Source organism: Columba livia, chromosome 1 (assembly GCF_036013475.1).
Source record: "Columba livia isolate bColLiv1 breed racing homer chromosome 1, bColLiv1.pat.W.v2, whole genome shotgun sequence".
Lineage (NCBI taxonomy): Eukaryota > Metazoa > Chordata > Aves > Columbiformes > Columbidae > Columba > Columba livia.
The window spans coordinates 99,795,395-99,820,645 of NC_088602.1; the positions used below are offsets into that span (position 1 = coordinate 99,795,395).

Genomic DNA, 25,251 nt, shown 5'->3' on the forward strand with positions numbered 1-25,251 from the left:
TTCAGTGCACAGACTGGATCAGACTCCAACACATTGCATTGCAAAGGCTTCAAGTTGTGCCAGGGGAGGTTTAGATTGGATATTAGGAAAAAAATTCTTCATGGAAAGGGTTGTCAGATGTTGGAGCAGGCTGCCCAAGAAGTGGTGGAGTCACCATCCCTGGAGGTGTTTAAAAGGCATTTAGACAATGTTCTTAGGGCGATGGTTTAGTGCCTCAGTTAGGTTATGGTTGGACTCGATGATCCTGAGGGTCTCTTCCAACCAAAATGATTCTATTCTATTCTATTCTATTCTATTCTATTCTATTCTATTCTATTCTATTCTAATTACACCAAGAGATGGAAAAATTGTCCATGGCTTGGTAAACTAGCAATTCAACCCACTTTCCTTCTATTCTATTCTATTCTATTCTATTCTATTCTATTCTATTCTATTCTATTCTATTCTATTCTATTCTATTCTATTCTATTCTATTCTATTCTATTCTATTCTATTCTATTCTATTCTATTCTATTCTATTCCTATTTCTATTCTATTCTAATTACACCAGGAGATGGAAAAATTGTCCATGGCTTGGCAAACTAGTAATTCAACCCACTTTCCTTCCTTCACAGAGAGGTCAGGTAGCCACAGGTAGCACCAGGAAACACAGTATTTAGCTTTTAACAACATAATTCCCTTGTGATCCTAGCTGAAGAAGGAAGTGGTGGTGTGAGGAGGGCTCCCTTACAGTTGTCCCTGTGGGGTCAAGACAATATTGTGTTGCATTTTGCTAGAAATGCTATTCCTTTCTTTTTGAAAACCATAAATCTGTGTGTCTTTCTCCTCCTGGTACAAACTAGGGAGAACTGTTACAGTCAGTGAGGGAACACAGCTGGAGAACCAACCTAAGAGTGAAAAGATTCAGGACAACAGACTTAATCACATTGTGCTGTAGGGCTGATGGTCCTGATGAAGGTGTATCTTTCGTTGAGAGATCATTCAGCAGTACATGAATGTGCTGTTTGACACCACCTCATCTTTCCAAATTAGGAAGCTGTCTTTCAAGATGGCTTTTATGTAGGCATAAGGCCAGAGGAGATGTGAATTTCATCCAAGACAAGAAAGTTGACTCTGACCTTCCCCTCATCGCAGAATTGTAACAGGCGGCTTCTAAGTGGTCCTTGTTTCATCCATCTGGCTGGGGAAGAGACGGGAGTGCTGAGATTGAGCTGTGTTGCACACAGAGGAAATCCTGCATCCGCATGCAGCCCTCCTGCTTCCACAGGGGATCTACTCATGCCCCACAAGCTTGGTTGACTTGAGCTTTAGAAAGCTGAGCATGGCAGCCTCACATAAAGGGGTGTAATTTCTCCAGGGAGAGTAATCAGTGGGGGACTGCTAAAGGAGAACATGGAGCTCTGGTTCTGGCAGGAGATGAGAGTAACTTGCTTGCAAGGTCTCCCTCCAGCAGGCAATTTAAAAAATGACCTTGGAGGAGAATACAGCAAATTAATTTGTCTCTGATGGGAGGTTTTGGAGAGTCTCTTGCAATTTTATGCATGTGGGCTAGACAGCCTTGCCCTGGCAAGAACCCTAGTCTGTGCCAGGGATGCAGATAGCTGCTGACTCTTCCATTGGGCTTGAGAGGAGCTTTTAAAAAAGAACATGCTTCTTGAAAGAGAAAATAAATTGTGAGGCGATCTGGCAAGGCATCCCTTTTATGCTTGTAACTGGCAGTTGTAGGTGGAATAAAAGGAGAGGGATTGGTGGATGGTCAGATTAAGATATGTGTCATAAATTTGTGATGAGTGGAAGAAAATGTGGGGACAGACCAGTGTACTGGGGAGAAGATTAGCAGCTGGAGTACTTTTGTGCTCAACACAGGTCTAGAGAAAGCGAGGGGAGTGAGTTGCTAAAGGACAAAGGTCAGCCACTTAGAAACAACTGATTTAGTCACCTTGTCAAAGCGACCAAGTAACTTGGTCCAGGCCTTCTTCTGCCGGGCTCCCTCCTAAACATCACATTTGAGAGCACTCTGTTTAATACCAGGTGTTTTCCCTTCTTTGCATGAAAATAGGTTAATTAGCCCTCTAAGAGAGGGCTTGGGAGTATCTGCTTCTCCCAAGAAGAACAAGAAGTTCAACAAGTAACTTTCCAAAACAGAGGAGAAGCTGTTTTGCAACGGTGTTCAGAGCTCACAGATCCCCCATGAACCAAGGAGACGCAGTGTTAGCTAGAAGAGGCTGCTTGAAGGCAGTCTGATGAATGAACACTATCCCCTTCACTACTTATTATTATCCTCTTTTTCTCTTCCTATATGCCTTCCTGGTAGCCAAACACCTACCCTGCAGAGGGGAAACAGTCTTCCAGTGCAGTGTTCCCATGCACTAATCACTTGCTCACTCTTTTCTTGCTGGCAGGGAGTGTGAAGTGGGCAGGAACCCAGAGGTGTGAACCTGGAGCAAGTAGGAAATAAGACTGTTCCCATAGTCGTGGAAAGAGAAGATGTCAGGATGGAACCCCTCTGTCTCATTGTCACCATGCACTAGTCAATGACTGCAGTGCCTGGTCTCAATCAAGAATGATTAATGAGCTACCCATGTTTGTCCCTAGCAGATGCCTGCAGTAAGTATGTTGGCTAAGGTCTGAAGTGAAATAAAATACACCATTTAACTCACAGACACACTTGCAGTGAAGATGAGTCACACTGCATCACTTTTTTTTTGGCGGCGGGGAGGGAGAGGATTTAACCCTCACTGAGTGAAGGAGTTGCTGATTTAGTCAAGTTGAGAACAGGATGCCACACACTGGTCTGGTGCATTGACATTTGCATTTCTGAGTGAGAGCGCTTGTTTTCACTGCAAGACCAGCCTTTTAAAACATTTAAAGGTAATCAAGCTTTTGGAGGAAAATAAGTGAATATATTTTGATGGGAAGCTTTGAATCTCTCTGGACCTACCAGAAAGGCTACAGAAATGCTTCAACATTTCTGTGTGCATCTTTTTACACTGTGTGGTCTGTTTTGAGAACTGTAAATAAACACATTTGCATTTTACTTTCACCTGACATAAGAGTGATTTCAAGGCTAACAGCAAAATATTGCTAATCTAAAATTAACAGATTGTATCCTTCTAAAGCAGGGTAGCTCAGGTTGAGAGCAAATATCAGAAGGGTAAGGGAGGAAGATGTCTTTTCCGCTGACTAGCACTGACTAGGAGACCTCTCTGGCATACAGCAAAGGAAGAAAATGAGTACTTGAATGCTTAAGTCCCAAATAAATCTTACATAAAATAAAAAAAAAAAAAGCTAACTTTTGCCCTGTCTATACACCTCTTCTCTCCCAGCTTTGAAGCCTCTCGGGACTCTAGTACTAGTTGCTGGTGGCTGGTACCTTGCACAGGGGCTGCACTGTGTCAGGCAAACAACACAGAAACCTGTCAAGGTTGTGCGGAGGAATCCCTGGGCATGTCCAATCTCCAGACATAAGCTCAACCTAGATCTGTTCCTGGATTTAAAAACACTATCGAAAAGTGCTACATAAGTGCGACATAAGCACAGCATAAATGTGCTAAAAGCTAATTGGGATACAAAGGAGAACTTAATTCTTTGGTAGTATCAAGGCAAATATGTGTCCTTCCTCCAAGGAAAACAAAACAAACGTTATCTACTTCTGTAAGAGATGGAATCCAAAGCAACCGAAAAGTTGCCCACAGAGCCCATGACAGCAGCACAGTTGGATCCTGGCTCAGTCATTAGCTCCCCGTGCTGCGAGGCGGAAAGAGCAGAGTTCAGCCTGGTGACTCCAGGCCCTTGTCCACAGAATGTTACACTATTGTCACAGAGGCCTCATGAATTCTGCACGTCAGAAAACTCTGAACACTACACTACATGTGTATGTTTGTATAGGAGACAAAAAGTAAAATCAAACAGAGTATGTAATTAGGTATTTCATGCCACCTCATATTCAACTAGGGTTTTAAAGGCATATCCAGCATTTGCTAATGACCCAAACTAAGATCCATATCTATCTCTCAACTTCCATATGACACAGAAGTATTGGCTTTTCACCCAAAACCTGTGATGCAAATCTCAGGCCTGGCTTGAGCTGTCAGGAAGAAGACTGTCTTATCACCTGTCTAATGATCTGGAGCTAAACACTATCTCTTTGGCAAAGGTGGTAATGCAAATGGGGTTTAGCTTTTCTTTAATATGGTTTGTAAAACCGCCTTATGCAAACCAGTTTTAAAGAACAGTTGAGTCCTACCTCTGGTAGCTAAGTGAAACTGCTATTGCCTCCCAGGCAAGAAAAGTGTTTATAGGCCAAGTTTTTGAAAAGTATTAATGTGATTTTGCAGGCCAATATACACAGTCCCCCAGGGTTGAAATCAGCCCCATGTTTTTAAAAAAACAGCAGAAATAGGATGGATGTTTCAGCTGACTAAAGTGTTCAGAAGATTTTCATTAGCTGGGAATGAACAACAGGGAAAGGCAAAGCATCGTGCTAGGTCGGCTTGGTTTGAGGAAACTACACATCTGTGTCAGGGCAGTGCCCCATGTCTGCTGGTGACTCCTGCCTTTGGGGACACCACAACAGCACCTGCAATCCAGGTACTGGGCCACCCACCCCACCATGGTCCTGAGCCAGCACAGCTGAAGCTGGCTCAAGGTCCTTCACCCTCACTCTGTGATCCCAGGCCTTGGAGCAGCAGAAGGTCTGTGGCAGGGGGCAGCTGGTGGATGCCAATGCTATGCTGCTAATCTTCACGTGTGCTGTGCAATGGTGTATGAGAGGAGTCATGCCTCAGTGCTACCTGGCTTGAGAACATCTTTGATTTAAGTGACATTCCCCTTCCGGCACTTTCCCCTCATCCCTTTTAAGGGAAAAAAAGAAGAAAAGAATGGAAGCTTGCATTCTGATGTGGGGTCAGTGGATATGGGATAATTCAAATTCAGCACCTTCCTCCAAGCTGTGTGGTACCCAAGGGACAGCATCTTACACTGCTCCTTCCTATCGCTCTGTGCACTCGTAGCGGCTTATGGGGAGTGCTGCAAAACACTCTAGACATGCACAGCATGAAGAAGCAAGTTGAAAGGTACATTTGGATGCTCCAGACTCAAATCAGATAAACTCACAGGATTCACGTGGCCTCTGACATCAGGTGATTTCAAATCGTAATAACTACAATCCAAATTCGGGTTGGCACATGCTTTCCTAGCAAGGGGTAAAAAATAACTGCATTTTAACAGACTAAGTGTTTAGAGAACTTTGTTAATTCAGACATAAACCTGTTAGCATAAAATATTGCCGGAGGTCTGAAATGGCCTCAGACGGTTTACATTTTTCATCAGGATCACGGTTAGAGACTACTAACCCTTTCTCTCCCTAAGAATAATGTTGCTTTTCCACAAGGCAACCCAAAAGCCAATCTCTTTGTACACAAGAGAAATGCCTCTAATCTAGACTTTATTAGACTGATCATTATATAATGGCTTTAGAAACTCTGGACAAAATAGAGTAGGGGGTTTAACTGACGGCAATGTCAGATTGCTGTCAATAATCCCCAGCAGATGCAAACGTGTGACCCTTTTTCCCCTTAATTGTTGAATATTTATTTTTATCTTATAATGTTAATAAGGTTTATTGTGCTGCAGAGAGAGCTGATATCACATGACCTTCATCTTCCTGACTTACAACAGACCCAGAAACATTACACTGCCTGTCACGTCCTGTTGTTTAATGATAATGTGTAGGTTAGTTGCTTTTCTTCCCCACACAATATTATTTATTCCTTTTGGACTGCCTTCCCTTATTTGGAGTTGCCATCGTGCTGAGCAAAAAAGCGTGACTGAAATAGGAGATTCTGGAGCACCTTTTCAGAACAAGCAGCGGAGACAACAAAAAAATAGAAATATAACTATTTTTAGGCAGCAATTGATCAGTTTATGAATGGCATTATAAGACTTGATTGCCTACAAGAGCAGGGGACTGGATCTGATGAAGCAGGAGGGCCCTAGCAACTCCATCTTCCTAAATAAGATCTAGATAAAAGCCTGAATAACCTCAGTCTCAATAAACAAAAACAGACTATGCGAAGGACATAGGAGGAAAAAGCCAGACAATTTTCATTTTCTTTGGAAGAAAATTAGCTCCACTCATGCATATTTGAGATGGCAGGAACCCAAAGTAAAGGTTTGCATCTGGTCCTCTATTTGTGCTGTACTGAGCCAGGATCCCCAACCCAGATAACTCATTGTGGATCAGCCATGTTGGTGCTGCATAGGACGCAAGAGTCAAATTGGTACAGACAGAAGAATGCAAGCGCTTGGAGAGGTGGGCTGTAACTTGGGCTGCACCTTTTCACAGTGCTGCAAGGAGAGGCGAGGTTCACATGCGGGCTGATTAACTGGCTCTTGAATTCACGCACACAGGACTGAATGGTTTGCGGTTCCCAAAGCACTGAGCAATGCTGCCGTGTCCTGCAACTGCTTCTCGTTTCCTCCACGCCTAGGGAACACCAAAGTGTGCCTCAGGCCCAGCATCTCCTGCCAGTCGCTGAGGCAGAGCAACCGGCGCATCACACTGCTCAGTTCTTGGCCCTGTGTCTAAGCTAAGCGGGGATATGGAAACCCTCATCAAAACACTTCAGGAAAGCAAGCCCAGGGTGGAGGACGCACAATTAAGAGGCGCAGAACAGTGGGGAAGTCCAGCCCCTTGGGTGGCTGGCACCAGCCTCCAAACACAGGCTGGCCATGAGGGGTCTCACTGGAAGGAGAGGGGCTCGTGGCAGAGGAGGCCCCACACCTTCTGCGGGCAGGCAGGACCTGGGTCTGGCTGTGCATCAGGAGCTTGGCAAGGGGCGTAGCGGGAAGCCCGGAAGATTGAGTGTGTTGTCTGTGCCAAAAACCTCCAGCTGCACAGTTCTGAACACAAACTTTGTATATCCTCGAAACAGTGAAGATAAGTAATTTTTGGGTTTGTTACACGTTTTAAATGGAGCAAGAGTCCTCAGCTATTCCAACACATTCCCTTTGCAGGTTCATTAATGAGACCTATGGGAATTGGACTGGGTTCTTTTCCACTCTGTTGTTTGTACTGTGAGAAAAAAAAAAATAAAATTGCAGAAAGGAGAAGCTATTTTCAAGCCAGAACCTTTTTTTTTCTGTTTCAAAACTGAAACATGTACCAGGCTTCTGCCATCAAGCCCAGATATTTGGGGTATTTATTGGAGTTGTGCAGAGATGAGTCTAGATTTTTGTGTGGGGTTAATTTAACTTAGATCTCTGTGATAGATTATTTACATTGCTTTTTAAAAACATTATTTCATGGTATGAAAATAATATTTCATGGTGTAAAAATAATGTTTCAGTCCCTGTGGTAGTGAACCAATATAGTACTTTTTTGTAAGCATTAGTGAAATTAATGTTAGGTACACTTGTGAATTAGGCAGTACATCCCAATCACAGTGGCATGAAAACCAGGTCTCCCTCCCAAATGGTTTTGCACAAGTATAAGTGTTTTGATGAGGGGAGATCATTTTTACTAAGATAATAAAAGCTACACAACCCCCAAGCCTGGTTGCAGTTATATCAAAAATGAAAGTACTGCATTTGGGTCTGGCTGTCCCCCAAATACTGGTATCAGCACTCTTCCTCTGACTCTAAACCAGCATAGGCCAGGTCTTGGTTTCCAGCCTGTTACATCAATACTGATGTAGCTAATGCGTGACAGATGTCGTGGTGAAATCATAGATCCATTGAAGTCACTGGCAAAACTCCCATTCATTTAAATAGTCCCCGGGCTTTGCTCAGCACAATTTAGGCTCCATGTGCAATACCCAGAACACAGGTCACCCCCAGTTACAACATGGCTGTTTCCCCAACCCAGGAATGTGCTTCAGAAAGCGGCAGAGTGCACAGCCTCTGGACGTGTTTCTGTAAAAGGTGTCCTCAGGTATTTGCACATGGTGGGCAGATCCAGCAGGGGTAATTGCCACCAAATCACTTCTGCCCACCACTTCTCTCCTGCCATCCTACAACATCTGTGCGACACCCACAGAAGTTGCTGTAGTGGGCAAACCAAGCTCCAGTTAGTTTTGAGGCAATTTAGTATTGAAAGGGAAAGAAGAAGAGCTGACAATGCATTAACTTTCAGCTCCCCAGTGGCTCTCTGGGAATCCACAGGAGATGTTAATTCTTCAGCGAGCACTGCTTAAGGAGTAATAGCACCCACCTCTGTACAGGCTGATCTGCTGAGAAACAGCATCGTGTGCTCTGGCTAGGCTTTGCGACGCAGAGGTGCTTTTGATATGTAGTTTGTTTACAGCTAGGCAGGATACCTGTGCCTCACACCATGGTGATGTCAGAACCTACTAACCTAAGGATAACTTCTTTTACCATTAAAATAAAACAGCCACAACTATGGATTGCAATGGCAAAGATTAGGACTGTTTTCAGCAGAGGCAAAAGCTGAGTGCTGCACTGTCCCATCCTTATGCTGGTTCCTATCCCTGGTCTCAGTCCTTCCAAAGGGCTGCAATGGGAAAGTTCAGCAGAGGGAAGGAAAAACGGCATGTCCAGCCCCACCATGTATGAAGAAAACTCCTTAAAAGTGGGAACACTGGCTGAAGAGTGAAAAAGATAGATCACCAAAGTAGTATGGTCTGCATCACTTAATGAGGTGGGTATGTGCTGGTTTGACTGAAAATGAGTTAATCTTCTTCATGCAGTCAGAAACCTTTCTTTTACATAGCTAGTATGGTCATTATTTGGACTTAGTTTGAGAACAAGAGACAACACCCCAGCACAGAATTAATGTTTGTAATTGCTCTGGTCTGAGAGCCAAGGCGTCTGAGCTCTGCCCACAGGTGTGAGGCAGCGAGAAAGGGGGGCATGGATGGGGCAGAGCTTGACTGACATCCAGACTGATCAATGAGAGCATTCCATCCCATTATCATCATGCTTCATATTTAAGGAGAGTCAGGATCTTCCAGTCTCTCTCGCATTCTCTTTGCTGTCAGAGACCTGTTTGGGGGGGTTCTGTTCGGGACGTTTAGTTTGGCCTTTCGCCATCCTGCTGTTTTGCAGAGGCCTCTGGGTCTTTCTGCCTTTTTTTTTTTTCCTTTTTTCTCTCTCTGGGATTGGCTGTTCAGGACCAGGTGCTGTTTCCTGGGACTGGCTGCTCAGTGTGGACAGAGTTTGTGAGGAATTGGCTTGAGTATCTTTTATTTTATATTCTATTTCTATTTTTTATATATATTTACTAGTAGTGTATTAGTATTTTGTTTTATTAAACAGTGTTTATCTCAATCCAAGTTTCTCCCTTCCCTTTTGATTCTCTCTCCTATTTGGGGGGTGGAGAGGGGAGTGAGTGAGTGGCTATCGTGGTTGTATTGCTAGCTCAGGTTAAACCATGCCAGGCTTCAAATTCAAAAACATATCTTTCTATGTAGTCAAACACTAGGACTTACGTCCAGAAACAGAATACAGATCACAGTCATAGGACCGTGGGGAATTTCAGATCTAGAGAGCATTGACCCTGAAAAAGATGAGAGTGCCTAACAGTTCAAGAAGGTTGTAGATGAGGTGAGGATGAATCCAAGACTGAACACAGAACAAAATGACTAACTACTGGAAAACACGTCTTGAAGTGACAGACTGGAGAAGACACTCCATCTGTTTAGCTTAACAAAGACAAAGTTGAGAGGATGACTTGATCAGTCTCTAAGTACTGACATGGGGAACAGGAATGTGATAATAGAAGGCTTTTCAATCTAGCTGACACAACTATAATATGATCCAACTGGAAGTTGGAAGCCAGACAAATTTTGACTACAAATAAGGTGCAGATGTTTAACACTGAGGGTAATTAACCAGTGGAACTAATTACCAAGGGCTGTGGGGACTATCACCAACAACTTTAAATCAGGATTAAATTTCCTACTCTCCCTGCCTTCCCCCCCCCACCCCCCAAGATGTGCTCTAGTTCATTCAGGAATGAATTCAGAGATGTCCTTCATTGCCTGTCTTATTCAGGAGCTCAGGCTAGGTAATCAAGCTGGCTTGCTCTGCCTTTGCAATCTGCAACCCTGTGATTCCCAGGCCCTCAGAATACCTGGGCACTGCACGGAAAACCTGTAGCTCCTGACCAAACTGATTCACGGTCTTCATTTTGTACCCTGGACTGTTAAGTAAGAGGACAAATGGGTAAGAATGGGAGGAGAAGGGCGTGGGCGATGGGATCACAGATCCCCTTTGTGAAAGCCTGTGCATTATCTTGGTGATTCAGTTACCTCTCAAAAGACATAAAAAGAATGAAAGAATTAAGATGGTAAATGTAATTGGGTGTCCTGCTAAAAGCGTTGCAGACAAAAGGAGCTTTCAGGAAAAGATACTGATAAAGCGGGCTTTGCGTTCCTCTTGCTGTGGCGGCGCTGAACTTGCCCAGGGCAAGGAGCACCCTATAAATCAGCAGAGGAAGAAGCAACCCCTCTCTGGAGTGAAGTCATCCTGGGGAGCAGCAGTGAACCACTGCACGGCTCCTGGCTGCCAGTTACATCTGTGATCAGGTCCACCTATGTGTTCCATCTAAGAAGACAAACACCCCAGCACCAGCGAAGCCCTGGTGCAGCAGCTAAGAGGGAGGCACCCTGGCTGGATCGGGGGACTGTGATGGAGGAGCAGCTGAGGGAACTGGGGCTGTTTAGCCTGGAGAAAAGGAGGCTGAGGGGAGACATGATCGCTGTCTACAACTACCTGAAAGGAGGTTGTAGCATGGAGGGGATTGGTCTCTTCTCCCAAGTAGCAAGTGACAGGACAAGAGGAAATGGCCTCAAGTTGCACCAGGGAAGATTCAGATTGGATATTAGGAAAAATTTATTCTCGGAAAGAGTTGTCAAGCATTGGAACAGGCTGCCCAGGGAAGTGGTGGAGTCACCATCCCTGGAGAGGTTTGAAGGGTGTATAGACGAGGTTCTTAGGGCCATGGCTTAGTGCTAGAGTTAGGTTATGATTGGACTCGATGATCCTGAGAGTCTCTTCCAACTGAAACGATTCTTTGATTCTGTGAACCCCAGCCAGGACTTGCACAGTCCCTGGTGAAACCCCTGATGTGCCCCGGCTCCCACCTGCCTGCTGCTGGGACACTGCGGCTGCTGGGCCACCTCAGCTGGGCTCAGGGCAGACAGAAGGGAGGCTGAGCATGCTAGACAGGGCATAGACACCCTCTCCCAGCTGTGAAATGGGTGAAATCAAGGAAAGACTGGAGGCCTTTGCAGCTTGGCTGTAGCAGCAATTCTCCCTCAACATGGTGGAAGTGTAGGCCCTGTGGCAGGACCCAGGGTGCGGGCAGGGTGCAAGTGCAGCTTAGGGACAGAGAGACAAGGGGGGGCTCTCTCAGGCAAGAGACCAGGGTGGCCCTGCCAGCCTTCCAGGGCCTTCTAGAACCTTCTGGGGCCTTTCAAACCCTTCCAGTGCCTTCCAAGGACAGTCTCCAGCCCTGCTGACATTGCATGTAGCCCTCTCAGAAGTAGACGAGCATACGCTGCAAACACCCCACTACCCTCAGTCCTGTCCCCACATCTCTCAGCTATGTCTCTAGCGAGTCCTGGACATGCCCTCTGCCGGGAGCAGGCAGGGCTTTGGGGGAGGGCTCCTCAGCTGCCTGCTCGCACCTGCCGGCGCTCGCAACTGCAATTAGTTGCAGCCGGTCGAAGCCAAATTGAGGCCCCTTTCAAACCGTAACTCTGTGCGTTTTGTTTCCAAAGGGAAGTTCATCTTTTATGTGCATGCAAAATGGATAAAAATCAAGGAACTTTTATTTCCCCCCATACCCCGCTTCTCTCAGGCGGAGATTTGTTTGAAAAAACCCCAGTGTTGCAGTGGGGAGATGCGGTGTCTCAGATTTTTAAGTGATCCTTCTTTTGTGGCTTGGGAAATGTTAGTTTTTTTGAAAGAGAGGGCTTGGCATGTGGCCCGCTGGTGGTGAGGGGATCCCTGGTGTGGGTGGGTGAGCTGGAAAGCCCATTTGGAAAGCCTGGTCCCTTCACCCTGAGCGAGGAGAGGATGGTGGAGGGGGAAGATGCTCTTCTGCTGCCTGTGGGGAGGATACATGCCCTGGAGGATACAAGCCCCTCTGGGGAGCAGCGTGGGTAGGGACCGACCTACACTAAGCAGTCTCTCCTCTGCCCTCCGGCGCTTTCCTTCCTCCCTCGCTCCTCCACATTGTTTTTCCTGCATCCATGTCCCCGTTCACCTGGGTTTGGATGGATCGGTGGTCACCGGCCCTGCTGCATCAGTTCACCCGAAGGCAGAGCTCCCCTCCGAGTGACTGGCAGGAGGTGCTGGTTCAGTGGTGTGCAGGGGATCTGGCAGCAGCAGCATTAAGAGGATTTATAAGAGAGATAAGGCGCAGCGCTGAGCTTCCCTTGGTAATCGTGCAGCGCACAATTCGGGAACGTACGGGGAATTTCAGCATCGCTGACAGGTACACAGTGTTGATCCAATTGTCCTCGCAGCCATTATTAGCCAAAATAAGGTGCAACTGGAATTACAAATGATTTCCGGGTAAACGCTTTGCTCCAATTCTGAATGATCTCTCGGCAATAATCCACACGTAATCCTCAATATAGAGAATCTGCTTGAGAGGCGGCTCCGTTTTGAGCGGGCCTCAATAATGCGTGTATGTCCTGATTCACAAAATAAAGGGGGGAAGGAAATAGGAAAGTCATGTTTGGTTTACAGCCTTTTCTCTGGGTTGAATAAAATTTAGGGAAGTGTGTGATCATGTACATACCATTTATTAAGGGAAGATTACCTGCTTGGTAATTATTTCTTTGGGAGAATAATTTTACACTACAATGACCATGTATGACTGTCTCAGGCAGGTCTGATGTATCTAGAAAATAAACAAATGAACAAAAATCTCCTGTAATGACTCACTTCATGATGTTTATTCCTCAGAACAGTGTTGGGTTTTTTTGTTTTGTTTTGTTTTTGTGAGGTTTTTTGTTTGTTTTGTTTTCTTTCGATGGAGAAACTCAGAAACTGGGTAGCTGTGGGGACTTCATGTGAGGGAACGAGTGTGCTGATTGATAGCACCTTCTCCTCCTCTGCACATGCTGACATGAAAGATCGCCTGGTCCAGTGGCACTTATGCAGCCTCATTAGCAGGGCACCTGAGTGTGTTGGCTGGCCTCATCACAGCCCCATGAAGTGAAACAAGAAAGTGTGCTGCTCCCTGAAGCACAAATCCCAAAGGTGCCTCTTCCCTACTTCTGTGTCCATATCCCTGTAATCTTGGTCATCATCCAGCACCTGGCCCTGGGTGCTGTGAGGCTGGGGTTGAGTCCAGGCCCCCAGGCTCTGAGAGCTGAAGCCCTGTCTGTGGTCAGCACCATCACCCCAGCTTTGTTCTTCTTCTCCCCAACTCACCCTGTCAGAGTGAGGCCCAGGGAACACCTTAAAAGAGGCAGTGCTGCAAGAGCAATACTTCCCAACACTATCCCCTTGCTCAGCACAGAGAGGATCCCTGCCGTTCCCTCCGAAGGTGGGAAGGAGGGTTGCAGGCAGCACTCAGGTCTGAACGACCTGTCATTTGCACATGTGTGAAACTAGAATCATAGGCTTCCAGTTTGTACCAGAGCCCCAGTGACAGACTACCTCCAAACCCATAATACTCATTTTGGGTGCCTTGTGCTAGCATGAAACCCAGGACCGGGTTTTCTGAAGGTCTAATTCATTTTAGCACCTGCTCGAGCACTCATGCCTTGCTATTTATCTCCTTTGAAGAGTGCTCTTCCTACAACAACATGATTGCCAGAAAGCACAGACGAGTTGAGTCTGCAACACTTACTTGTGTGAGTAATCCTTGGGTAATCCTGAGAGGTTTTACCTGGCTGACTAAGGACTCTCAGAATATCACCAAACCCTCTAAAAATATTTTTGGCTCATTGCTTCCTCTAGGACTTTCAAGGGGACTGGAATAGGTTTTGTAATCGTTGGTATACCTTAATTAACATCCCTGTGACATTTTAAACAATAGGCTCAGCTCTTGGCTATACAATAGAGAAATGTTGGAAATGATACCTGTTCATCGTGAATCACATTCCCCTAGCTACCTGCTACATAGGGAAGAGGAAGCCCTGCCAAATGCCACAGAAAAAAATTTAATCTTTCCCTGCTAGCAAATTCTGAAAAAGCAAATAACATTTTCATAGTTTGTTTACTCATTGTTCCTTAAAAAAGGCAAAGGAATCTGTGAATCAGAAGAATTTCCATCTCAAAAATTGCTTTGGCAGCCAGTGGCTTGTAATTTAAGATTAAGTGATTGAATTTCATGCAGCCTTGCTTAAAATTCTCTACCCTACACGCTGTCACCATACACATAAAAAACCCCACACAACAGTCCCCCCAGCATCTATAATATCTATTGTAAGTCAGTAAAAAAATGTCCAATCAGCTGGGAGGTCACAAAATGTACTCAATAAAGACATTGTCTGCTAGATTTTTCCTCTCATAGGGTTTGCAGCCTATCAGGCAGTTTCCATTCCGATGCAATGCCAGTGCCGGGGCTGCCTTCAATCAGGCTGCACAAATCAGCGGAGCAGAAATGCCTCCTTCCCTCCATCACCTGAGGCCAGTGCTGATTCATCTCTTCAGACCCATTCCTCCTGCTCCTCCTCTGAATTTGCTGATTGCTGAATCATTTGTTTTTATTTTTTTTCTTTCTTTCTTTCTTTCTTTCTTTCTTTCTTTCTTTCTTTCTTTTTTTCTTTCTTTCTTTCCCCCTAGACCTGGTGTCCCACGCTGAATGCAGCATGCTTCATTTCTAGATCTGACTGAAAGGGAATATGGAAATTAATTGTCTGAGGCTGCTCACAGCCTTTTACACACTCCTGTACCCTGTGAGAGGTGCCGTGCAATTGCTTTCCCGTCGTGGCTCCCCACCAGCCGCCTGTCTTCTCACAAGCTGCTGCGGCTGCTCCTGGCCCGGGTACCAGAGATGGATGTCCCCTTCCTCTCCCTATTGTGCAAGAGGGAGGGCAGCTGGCAGGGCTGTCCTCCTGAGGGCTGGAACTGCCCCCGATTGACTAAAACCAGGCCAGATTTAGTGACTTCTCCAGCTTTTGGTAAGTAGCCTGCGACTGGTGTTTGGCGAGGGCTGCAGGGCGGTGTTGTACAATGCAGTGTTGCTTCTGTTGAGATGGTTATTTGTTGGCACCGCTGGAAGCAGAGCCCAGTTGAAAGAGAGCAGCGGGCGAATGTCTCTCCACCATGGTTTGTTGACACCACTGGAAGCAGAGCCCAGCTGAAAGAGAGCAGCCAGGGAATGTCCCTCCACCATGGGAGGGCGGTACCGGGACCCTTGCAAGGGGTGTGCAGCTACGCGCCATCCTGAACATTTTCATGCCTAGAGTTCTATCTTCCATTGGTTTCATACCTGATTTTCTCATGGAGAATTTGGGTTTCCCTGGTAGAAGCCGCCCTGGGTCTTAGATGCGGTAATGTTATTACTACCATTACAGATGCACAGACTGAAGATGGTGGTTCTGCTGTCCCATGCTGAGCACTGCACACTGTCCTGAGGAGATGTCCCATCTCCCTGTGGAGCTCTCCCAGCTCCATGAAAAAGACAAAGCTCTACAGAAGAAAGGCCTTGCCTCCATGTCACGCATGTGGGAGGTCTGAAAGGACCAAGGCCTCGCAGCCAGCCAGGCAGGAAGGTGATGTCAGGAAGGCCAGGAGCACCTACAGAATGAGGAGACACCCATGGTTCAGAGACACAACTGCTCTGGGAGTGCCTCAGCACTTGCTGGGCGGTGATGGGCTCCTTTGAAGGGTGGATGGTGCAAACCTGACCCTGACTCAGTCCCTCGCTGGAAGGGCAAAGCTGAGCTCTAATATATGGGAGAACGTGGTTTGTCATTTGTGCTGATTGCTTTTTCTTTGGCAGCACTTCAAAAAGTGGCTTTTAGAGACCTGAAGAAGGACTTCTGTGCCCAGAAGCTTGTCTAATTTTCCCATCTATAATCAGTTGGTCTAATAAAAGATATTGTCTCTACACACGGACTGTCTTACCTGTGTCCTTTGACCATTACAGTCACCGTAAAAATACTTTGAGCTTGCTAGGGCATTTGGCAGGAGAACAGTGGAACAAACACTGCAGAAGTCTGCAGTTGCCCCAAACCAGGAATAGGAGTATTTAGGTAGAGGCATGTTCACCTCACTCATGGATGACATCAGGCCTTGTGCCCTTGTCTCAACAGGCTGATGGTATAAGCCCCATGAGATGCTCGTGACTTGTTTGTATTTGCAGGGACTCGGCATGGCTCAGATTCTTGCAGCACTGTACGTCTGATGCTGCCTGTGATGTCTCTGGCATGATGCTCGTCTTTCTCTTCCATGTTTGAACCACCTCTTGCCCAAGGAGTACCGGCCTACAAGAAGGACTACTTCCTATTATTAATACATTAGCAAGAAGTGAAAAAGCAGGCACATTTGTGATGTGGCATCATTTATGGAGAAGACACGATCTCAGGCACACCGAATGTTAAAACCAAATCAGAAACTTTTCTTCTAGTTTCATCGCAGTTTCTCCTGGAGCCACTGCTACTTGCATTCTGGAAATTTACAGGGTGAAGGATTTTGTCATGATATCTAATTCTAATCTGAAGTGATTTACTGTTAAGTTGAAAATCAAGCCTGTACATATCCCCCTCCAAGTGGTTTCTATGACAGTTTCTATTAACCATAAAAATGTCACTTGCTAGGAAGTATCAGCCTTCTTATAGGCTTTGCAATCATCACTACCAGATGCACACTTACTGAATGGAATAAATAATAGTCTCGTACAATTAGCCTAGGATGCAGGACATGCCTGGCTAGCTCTCTAGGCTCCGAAGTGAAGCTTTGAGCAAACCCATTTATCAAGAGATGAGGTCTATCTAGATTCTCGGGAGTTCTTCAGAACTTGAAATGTTGTAATGCCTTATGGATAAAGCATAGTGGTATATGAACTTACACAAACAGGTTTGGTGCATATCTTTGTGGCTTCAGTCTGTATAAGCAACTGAAATACTAATTTTCCATCCTTCTGATCCAGTTTTAAAAAGATAAAAATGTCTATTCTGTGGTTTATAAAGTATTTTGAAATACACTAATGCTCTGTGGCATTTCCTGCTGTTGCACAATCACAGTAAACCTGGTACTGTGTGGATGCAACATATACACTTTGTCCCCAGCTACTCTTCAAGGAAATGACATGCAGAGCTCTTCTTGACACTGGGGGTGTGGATGAGGGCTGCTGTCTGTGGGATGTGTTAGCAGCGTTAAGACACAGATTTGAGTTAATCTGCTTCTCAGATATGAGCTGAAATGAGAGTTTGGGTTTGTGTCATCCTCTGTCAGAGATCTTAGCCATTACACTCAAGGTCTCTGCTGTTGGTTGGAAACTCAAAAAAATAGCCTAATTAATGAAAATGACATTTAATCAGCTGTTCTCATGGAGCCCCCAAATTCTAAACTGCATTATGAAGACAAGTAATAAAGTTGCAACTTGGACTTCCATTGCTGTGTTTGCATCTAAAGATTCAAACCCAGGGGGCTGCAGAGCTGAAGGGTTGGATTTGGGCTTCACGAGACATATCTTGCAGCGTCAGAAGCCTTGGAGCCCTGCAGCAGAAGAAGCAAGAAGCCGTGTTGTTTTCACTTGCCTACAAGCACCAAGTCATATTCTGCTCTTCTTTGCACCAATGTCACTAGCGAAGTCAGTGAATTTCAACTTGTTTATCAGAGAAAAAAAATCACCGTGTGTCGAGGGTTAAGATTGCGGGGTGACAATAAAACCCTGGCAGATGTATTGTTAACTCCCTCTCCCAGCCCCTTCCCCCTTTTTGCCCCTCTCTCTCCCCCCTTCCCACTCAGGACAGGTGATCGGGAGGGAAAGAAGGACAGAGAGAAGAGAGTTGGAAAAATTAACAATGTTTTACTAATGCTACTAATAAGAATAGAGAAAATAATACAAAATATACAAAACCAATCTTGAAAGTCTCAGCAACTGCAGAGCCGGCAACCAAAGTCCTGGATTGGACTCTGCAGCCAACCGGAGCTGGATTCAGTCTCTCACTAGGCCTCAGTTCGCAGGGACGACTAGCAAGGTCCTCTCCTAATGTCAGCCGTAAGCAGAAGGGAAAAAGCAAAGGCAAAAGGGACGAGATCCTCGTGATCTCCCACTTTTATATGAAGTATTCACGTGAATGGAATGTTATACACAGTTGGTCAGTTTCTTGGTCACCGGTTTCTCGTTGCCCCTCTCGTGAGATGTCCATCCATGCTTATCAATAAGTTTGCATTGCATTGCTAGGTTTACCAAAACATGTGTCTGGTTCTCCAGGAAAATGCAGTTAATATGAAGGCTTTAGCTGACAGGCAAAATTCACTGAAAAAGACACTTGTTTTTACCAAAACCAGGACACCGTGGCGCAGTTTGCAGCTGGCTCATACGGTGAGCAGAGCCACACCATCGGTGCAGGGAGCTGTTGAGAATCATGCAAATGGGAGCTCCTGTGCTGCGCTGGGCAGAGCTCGTGAGAGGAGATAAGGTAGATAACAGAGGGTTTAGTTCCTTCTCCCCTCTTTGTCTGCTTTGCAGAGGCTTTTGTGAAAGCAGAAAGGGTTTAAAGATGTCTGGAAGAATGATTTGCAATCTGTTGGACCTGCTCAGTAAGGAGAAATGGAAGAAGCTCATTCTATGAAGCTTAAGAAAAAAAATCTTGAAGTATGACTTGACTTCAGTGCAGGCAGAGGGGAAGTATTTCTGATGCTAGAAGGCCCTTTGTCTTTTATCTACCAAACACGTACGTATCCCAGAGCAAGAAGCCACTATGTGTTCCCTCGCTCACGGAATTTATAAAGACTTATAAATTAAAGTTACAAATACAGAATATTATAAAATATCTAATTCTAGATACTGTTGTCAGAGGCAAAAATGCCTGTGGTCTGTTTGTGACTACAAAATCCATGATGAATACCTAGAATGTTCTCCTTGTGGAAACAGTGTTAACTGTTTTTTCACATGATGGAATTGGTTTGAAGCAATTTCACTGTCCCTTGAAGTCTTGTGAAAACAGAAAGCAGATTGTATTAGTATGAGAAAAGGAGATGCTCACAGTTATCCAAAAACCAAAAAGCCACAAATATTCTTTAAAGTCTGTGGGATGAGACTGCTTTTTTCACTGCAATGTTAACACATGCACCTTGGAGACTCTCATCTCATCCAGCGTCTGAGCATGCTCTTGCATTTCATCCGACGGCTCAGGAGCAAAAGCATCAGCTTTTATTCAGCAACATGTAGCTCCAAAATCAATGTCAGCTACGCATTTTTATTGCTAACAAGCTAAACACATTACCAGATATTATTTGGACTAAAATTTGATAAATAGCATCGGAGGACACTGATGAAGATAAATTTTTGAACCTGTGAACCTTCTTCTCTGACTGGGACAGATGAGAGAAAAGGCAAAAGTAATTTTTGCATGTTTTTGTCCCTGCTATCTAAGATGTGGCTCTTGAATGGCTGAGTGTCACCAGAAAAAAAAATAACTTGATGAGGACTTTGTGTGGAAAGATCCAGTTTAAAAAGCGGGATTTGCAGGCCATGCTGAAAGAATACATTGTGTTTCCAAATTCCAGTTCAGTGAAAGCTTGGGAATCGATTGGGTCAGGTAGTAAGTGGCTTCTCCATACTCAGAGCAATGGCAGGCACACACATATACTCTGTGTACCAAGGCACTCACTGAAAAAAAAAGAAAAGTAGAGCTAATATCTCTGAAAGGTGTCAGGCTGATAAAAATGGGAAGTTAAGACTTTCATCTGCTGAGCAGTTATGCCAAAGGTCCTGGCAGCCTGGACTTATCCGTATAGTGGAGAACACAGTGACCGAGTTTTATATTAACATTTATTTCTGTGAGAGAATGGACAACCTGGTACCAACTGGATGATCCCAGCTCACTTAATAAGTGAAGTTTTACCATTATCATGTATTAGATATTGCCATCGCAAATAAAGAATTAAAATTGAAATAAAGTATTGAAATTGCAGTAGAGGCTATACATGAATTTTAACTATGTCATAAACCATACTTCAGCTGGCTACAATAATAAAAGTCCTTGAGAGCCAGAACAGCTGAAGATTTTGTCTTTTTCAAAAAAATCCCAAACAACCACAACCCTCTCACTCTTCACTTTTAAAACAAATGTGTTCATGGTGTAGGTCTGTACAAACAGACTTAATGTTGACTTTGTCCCTCTGTATTCAGTCCACAGGCGAGCACATAGAGAAAACCAGGAATTTGCTGGCAAGCCAGCTCGCGGCGTTTGCTGCAGCGGTATTAGATCAGCCTGCCCGTGGAAAGGGGTCCTTGCCTGAAGATTCCCACTCATGTCCCATTGACTTTATGGATAGTCCTCGTGGTCTTGTCTGAGCACATCTGAATGTTTGCACAGCACCTGACGCAAACGGGCTGCTGTCCTGCTTCATTTATCAAATGATAAATAGCATAATAATGCTATAATTGAAGTCACTCATACAGACAGTAATCATCTGATGATTCAGTATAGCACAGACTTGCGAGCTGGAAAGCTGCACTAAGCTTATGCAGAGATTTCTATCTTGCCCACCAGTTTCTGCACACTAAATATATTCTGAATTTACGAATGTTGAAGTTTTAGGGTGAGATTTTCTATGCTTGGGCTCAACCCAGAAGTGATTCATTTTCGTAATGCCAGAACAAAACTGTTCAGCCACTTTTGAATTATGTGAGACTGAAAGAAAAGGTATTGACAACATTGCTATTAACAGCCAAATCAAGACTCTCTGACAGCACATATAATATTTTTTTTTTTTTTTTTTAAATTTATTGAGCAAGGAACAGCAATACAGGGAGAGCTGGAAGACAGGAAACTTCAGAGAGTTTATGCCTGTCAGTGAGCAACACCTGATACGGAAATCAAGCTCTGGTGATGTGCAGTGCAGGGAAAGTATGCTTGAATTAATGCCTAAGACCTGGCTGATACATACCTCATAGTTAATCTGGTTACGCGGGGTTTATTTCACAGTCGGAAGTTCTTGCGCTGGAAGGGAGTCCTGCTGGGGTCTTCTGAGCACACGGCTGAATTAATGAATGAAAGAATGCAGCTTGCCAGCCCAGATTTAAATTGCTTACTAGATCAAAATCTGATCATTTTCTCCGTCTTTTTTTTTTTTTTTCTTTCCCCCTAGCGTGTCTGTTTTTCAGTTATTTATTTATTTGAGAAAACAGATAAGGAACACAGAAAGCGCCCGCGGACGTCACCAAGACAGCAAATGCAGATAAATGGCTGTTTTTTCGCCCTGGTCTGAATCCTGGGCAGAGATTTCGAGCCACGGTGCTGGGCAGGGGAGTCCCTGGCAGGGGCTGGTCCTGGCCGCGGGGGGTGTGAGGGGCCGGGGGTGCGCAGCCCCCGGCCCCTGTCCCTGAGCAGCTCTCGGGGACACCGACAACCCCTTTCCACATCCCCCGGGAAGAGGACGGCATTGAAGAGGGGAAGCCCTGGTTTGAAAAGGCAAGAAATAAACCCGGGCTGCTTTGCAGGAAGGGTCACGTTGTTTTCTGCCTTTTTCAGTTCACGCTGCCTTTTTGGTATTAGCCTGTTGTCAGGTTTTAATGGGCACTTGCAAACAGGATCTCTGGAATATTATGATTTATTTGGCCACTGGGCACACCTCCAGCCCGCCGTCTTGGCTGTGGTGTTTGTATTTTAATGGGAGCTTTGAGAAGGCTTGGTTAGGGGATATTTAAGGTAGTCCCTGAGCTTTTACGCAGGCTTTCTCAGCCCTGATTAAAAACGCAGCACCGAGGAGACGCGGCGGCAGATTTTTAAGCAGCAGAGAAGCCGATACCCTTGCGATCCTGCCACCCGCCGGCGGTGCCCTCCCGAAGCCCCTTTTCAGGTGAGCAAGCTCCCCTCACGCCGTCGCGGCTCCTCTCGCATCCCGGTGTGTCCGGACTCCTTAACTCCGTGTCCGAGCGCGCTGCGCAGGGCCGGGACGCGCACAGCGCTCCGCGCCCGCAGCGCTGCCGAGCCGGGCGGCTGGAGCTCGGGGGGGAGGACAGGCGGCTGCTCACCCCCATGGCGCTACCCAGCTCCCGCTTCACGGCGCTGGACATCCCCCGTTCCGAGCCCCGGCTCTAGGATGTGCTGCAAGGAGGGAACGTATGGCTTCACGGGGCTCGGGGCGGCGAGATGCCTTCCCTGCCTGCGGTCTGCACGCTCAGGAGGGAAAGGATAGGGAGACAAATGTCGCTAATTTAAGGTGAAGAGCAGTGGTGGCGTGAAGGAAAAGCAGCCTGTGTTCTGTGTGGAGACCTTCCTGAAGATTCATTGCTGTTCAGTTTTTATGGCGTCTTAGATGTGAATTTTAGGAGCTTGTGGAAAGAAGAGGCTGATAATCAAGAGGGAGATTCTGCCAATGTATCCAGGTACCCTGAGCTGCACTGCACTGCCCCTGCTCTTCCTCACCTTCCTCTCCCTGTGCTGCTGACACAGCTGGAGCAAGGATGGACAGCTGTGCTGCCTGGTGCAGTGCAAGCGCCTGCTGCTGCCATATTGACCAGGTTTGCTTTCCCCAACTACAGGCATTACCGGGAGTTTGAATGCAGGTCTCTGGAGGTGCAAGCCCGCTCTGCCTGCTGCCGGCTTCACCCCACCCATTTGGACTCTGACCCTTGAGGAGGGTGGACACCAAGGGGCACTTCTGCTACGCACCATCTCACAGGGAGCTGAAGGAATCTACTTCGACCTGAGTGACTCAGCTCTAATAAAGTGATGAACTGAAGAAGTCTGGACTGGGAAGGGGTCTTTGTGGTCACCTACTTGATGCACTTTGGGAGGTGGTTTGGTGACTGAAAACCAAACTGGGGAGCAGTCCCACGCTCCCCAGCTGCAGCCTTGGACCAACTAAACCAAGGAAGTCCATGGTGGATGACTTTAAAAGGCACCTTGGAGTCATTAGGTCGGAGGTTTTGTTGAGTCCCTTCTAGTAGCGTGAGGCCCTTCAGAGATGGTGAGCCGAGTGTGGCCGCCTTCCTTCCTCACCTGCCTCTCCCCATGGGGCAGGAGGAGGGGCACATACTGAGAAGGGAAGCCTGAGGTCCTATCGCAAGCTTGAGCTACTCTGCTTGGCATCCCAAGCCCTATGTACCCCTCCAACATTAACCAGCTGCCCTGAGAGGAGAAGGTGTGGTGCATTGCATGGATCCATCCAGAAGGACAGGAACAAGAGGATAAATATCAAGGCTTTACTTGTGAAAAGGCTTTCCTGGGTGATGAAATGATCGTGAAGTGGCACATTAATTCAGGAGGAAAGATGCAAAAAACAGCCTATCATAACTTCAAACTTCACCATCTTGCTGTAGCAAGCATCCCTTGAAATGCTAATTAAAACGAGCTGAGGGAGAGGAGCCTGCTAACAGGATCACAGCCTCGCTGGGATTAAGTAATAAACATGTAGTAGGCATCCATGTTTCTCTGTATGCGTATTTTCCAAGCTGAGTTGACTGTAAATGTTGCGGTTATGTGAAACCCACACAGAGGAGGATGAGAACACAAACTAGAGAGGCAAGGCCTAGTCACCAAGCTAGAAGAGAAAAAAAACACAACAGTCTTCCACAAATAAATAAATAACTGCCTGAAATGAGGGCTAATTAACTTGCAATAAACCAACTTAACCACTTAGGGGCAGCGTTAACACAGAGTTAACATGCAAAACAAACCTGTATTTTCTCACCTGGTTAATTTAATATGCACGGTGAATATTCACAGTGTGTGAAATTCTGATGCATCAACACACCGAGCAATGCAGTCTGTCCAACCCGGGAACATGTGGCAATAGGAGTAACTCAGTCGCTGCTCACAGGGCGTTGACTTTGATAGTTGACAATTTCTAAACACAGTCATAGAGGTACGGCTTTGCTGCTTTTCCTCTGTCAGGGTCATGGAGTATGTTCTATACAAAGATTAAAACCTAAAAAAGGAGATAAAAAAGGGCTTCGCTTAAAATAAACAGAAAGAAGATGAAATAGAAAAAAGCTGTCTTTGAGAAATGCTGCTCCTGCATGCAGGAGCTGAAAACCCATTTTATCTCTAGAGCCACATTCAGAGTCACTTTGCTTTCAGACCATTTTTTTCTTCCTTTGCCTCACATGCAAAAAAGTCCTGGTTCCTGGGATTCCTCTGAAACATTTCCTTGCATAAAAAGCAGGTCAGACCCACCTCAGATATGTTTACACTCCCCACTCAGAACAAGTAAATAAAGGAAAGGTGTGGGGTTTTTTTGAGTGTGGTGTGACTAACCTCAGTGAGCTCTCTCAGGCAGAGGCAGCAGGAAAAACACAATAATTTTTTATTTTTTTTTAAGTGGGCTAGCAGCTTGAATTCAGCCTGAGGTAAAACTCATCTTACCTCACCACTCTTTCAACCTGAAGTCACGATAGCACAGCTTTTCCTTTCCTTTTCCTGCCCTCCGTGCCTTGACACATCGGCAGGTTTAGGACTCACGCCAGTGTCCCAGCACCATCTTTACAGTCCCTGGGAACTCCCATTGCTCTGGCCAGGGCTGGGGGCAGCTGGAGACCTGCTCCCATGGTGTGCCCGGGGTTCCTGGCAGTTGCCGGAGCCTGCCCGGGCTGCAGATGCCAGCTCCGTGCACCAGCAGCTCCCTCAGCAGGAGGAACAGGGTCTGGATCAAGTGCAGGAGTGTGCTCGCACCTCTGCTGAATTAGGCAGAGCGCACGGCGGGGAGTGTACAGAGCTTTATGGTCTATGCTGGCCGAGGGAGGACAGACAATACCTGATCTGGCATAAAGTGAGCTCGGTGCGGAGAGAAGATATTGAACATGGCATAAAGTTAAAGTGGGGCAGGTAAACAATATTTGATCTGGCAGAAGAAGCTGCTAGTACAAAGTTGGCCTGTCAGAACCATTAAAATAAATTCAAACCAGTGGAGTGAATGCCACGTGGCCAAAGTGTTTTCGCTGCAGTACCAGCGAGGCCAGAGCCAGATTCATGGTGCTGTCAAACTCTGTGCTTGGGAAAGAGCTGGGAAACACGTGCCCGCCCTGTCTGGCATGCCTGTCTGAGCAGCGACACTGGGGCAGATGAGGAGATGAAGGGCTAATGGTGTTCAACACTGCAGATATAGACCTTCTCCAGCATTGCAAAGGGGATCCTGACCTGG

At 46.0% G+C, this 25,251-nt stretch overlaps 2 long non-coding RNA genes across 2 annotated transcripts; both read left to right on the forward strand.

The window, feature by feature from the left end:
- The first annotated feature begins 14,744 nt into the window (after positions 1-14,744).
- Positions 14,745-16,041, forward strand: LOC135579999 (uncharacterized). The gene is made up of 2 exons (XR_010473947.1): positions 14,745-15,107; positions 15,504-16,041. It is a non-coding gene; the product is annotated as an uncharacterized LOC135579999 (long non-coding RNA).
- A 5,931-nt stretch (positions 16,042-21,972) lies between these two features.
- LOC110358201 (uncharacterized) lies at positions 21,973-24,103 on the forward strand. Its single transcript, XR_002412373.2, has 2 exons — positions 21,973-22,495; positions 22,652-24,103. It is a non-coding gene; the product is annotated as an uncharacterized LOC110358201 (long non-coding RNA).
- The last annotated feature ends 1,148 nt before the right edge of the window (positions 24,104-25,251 follow it).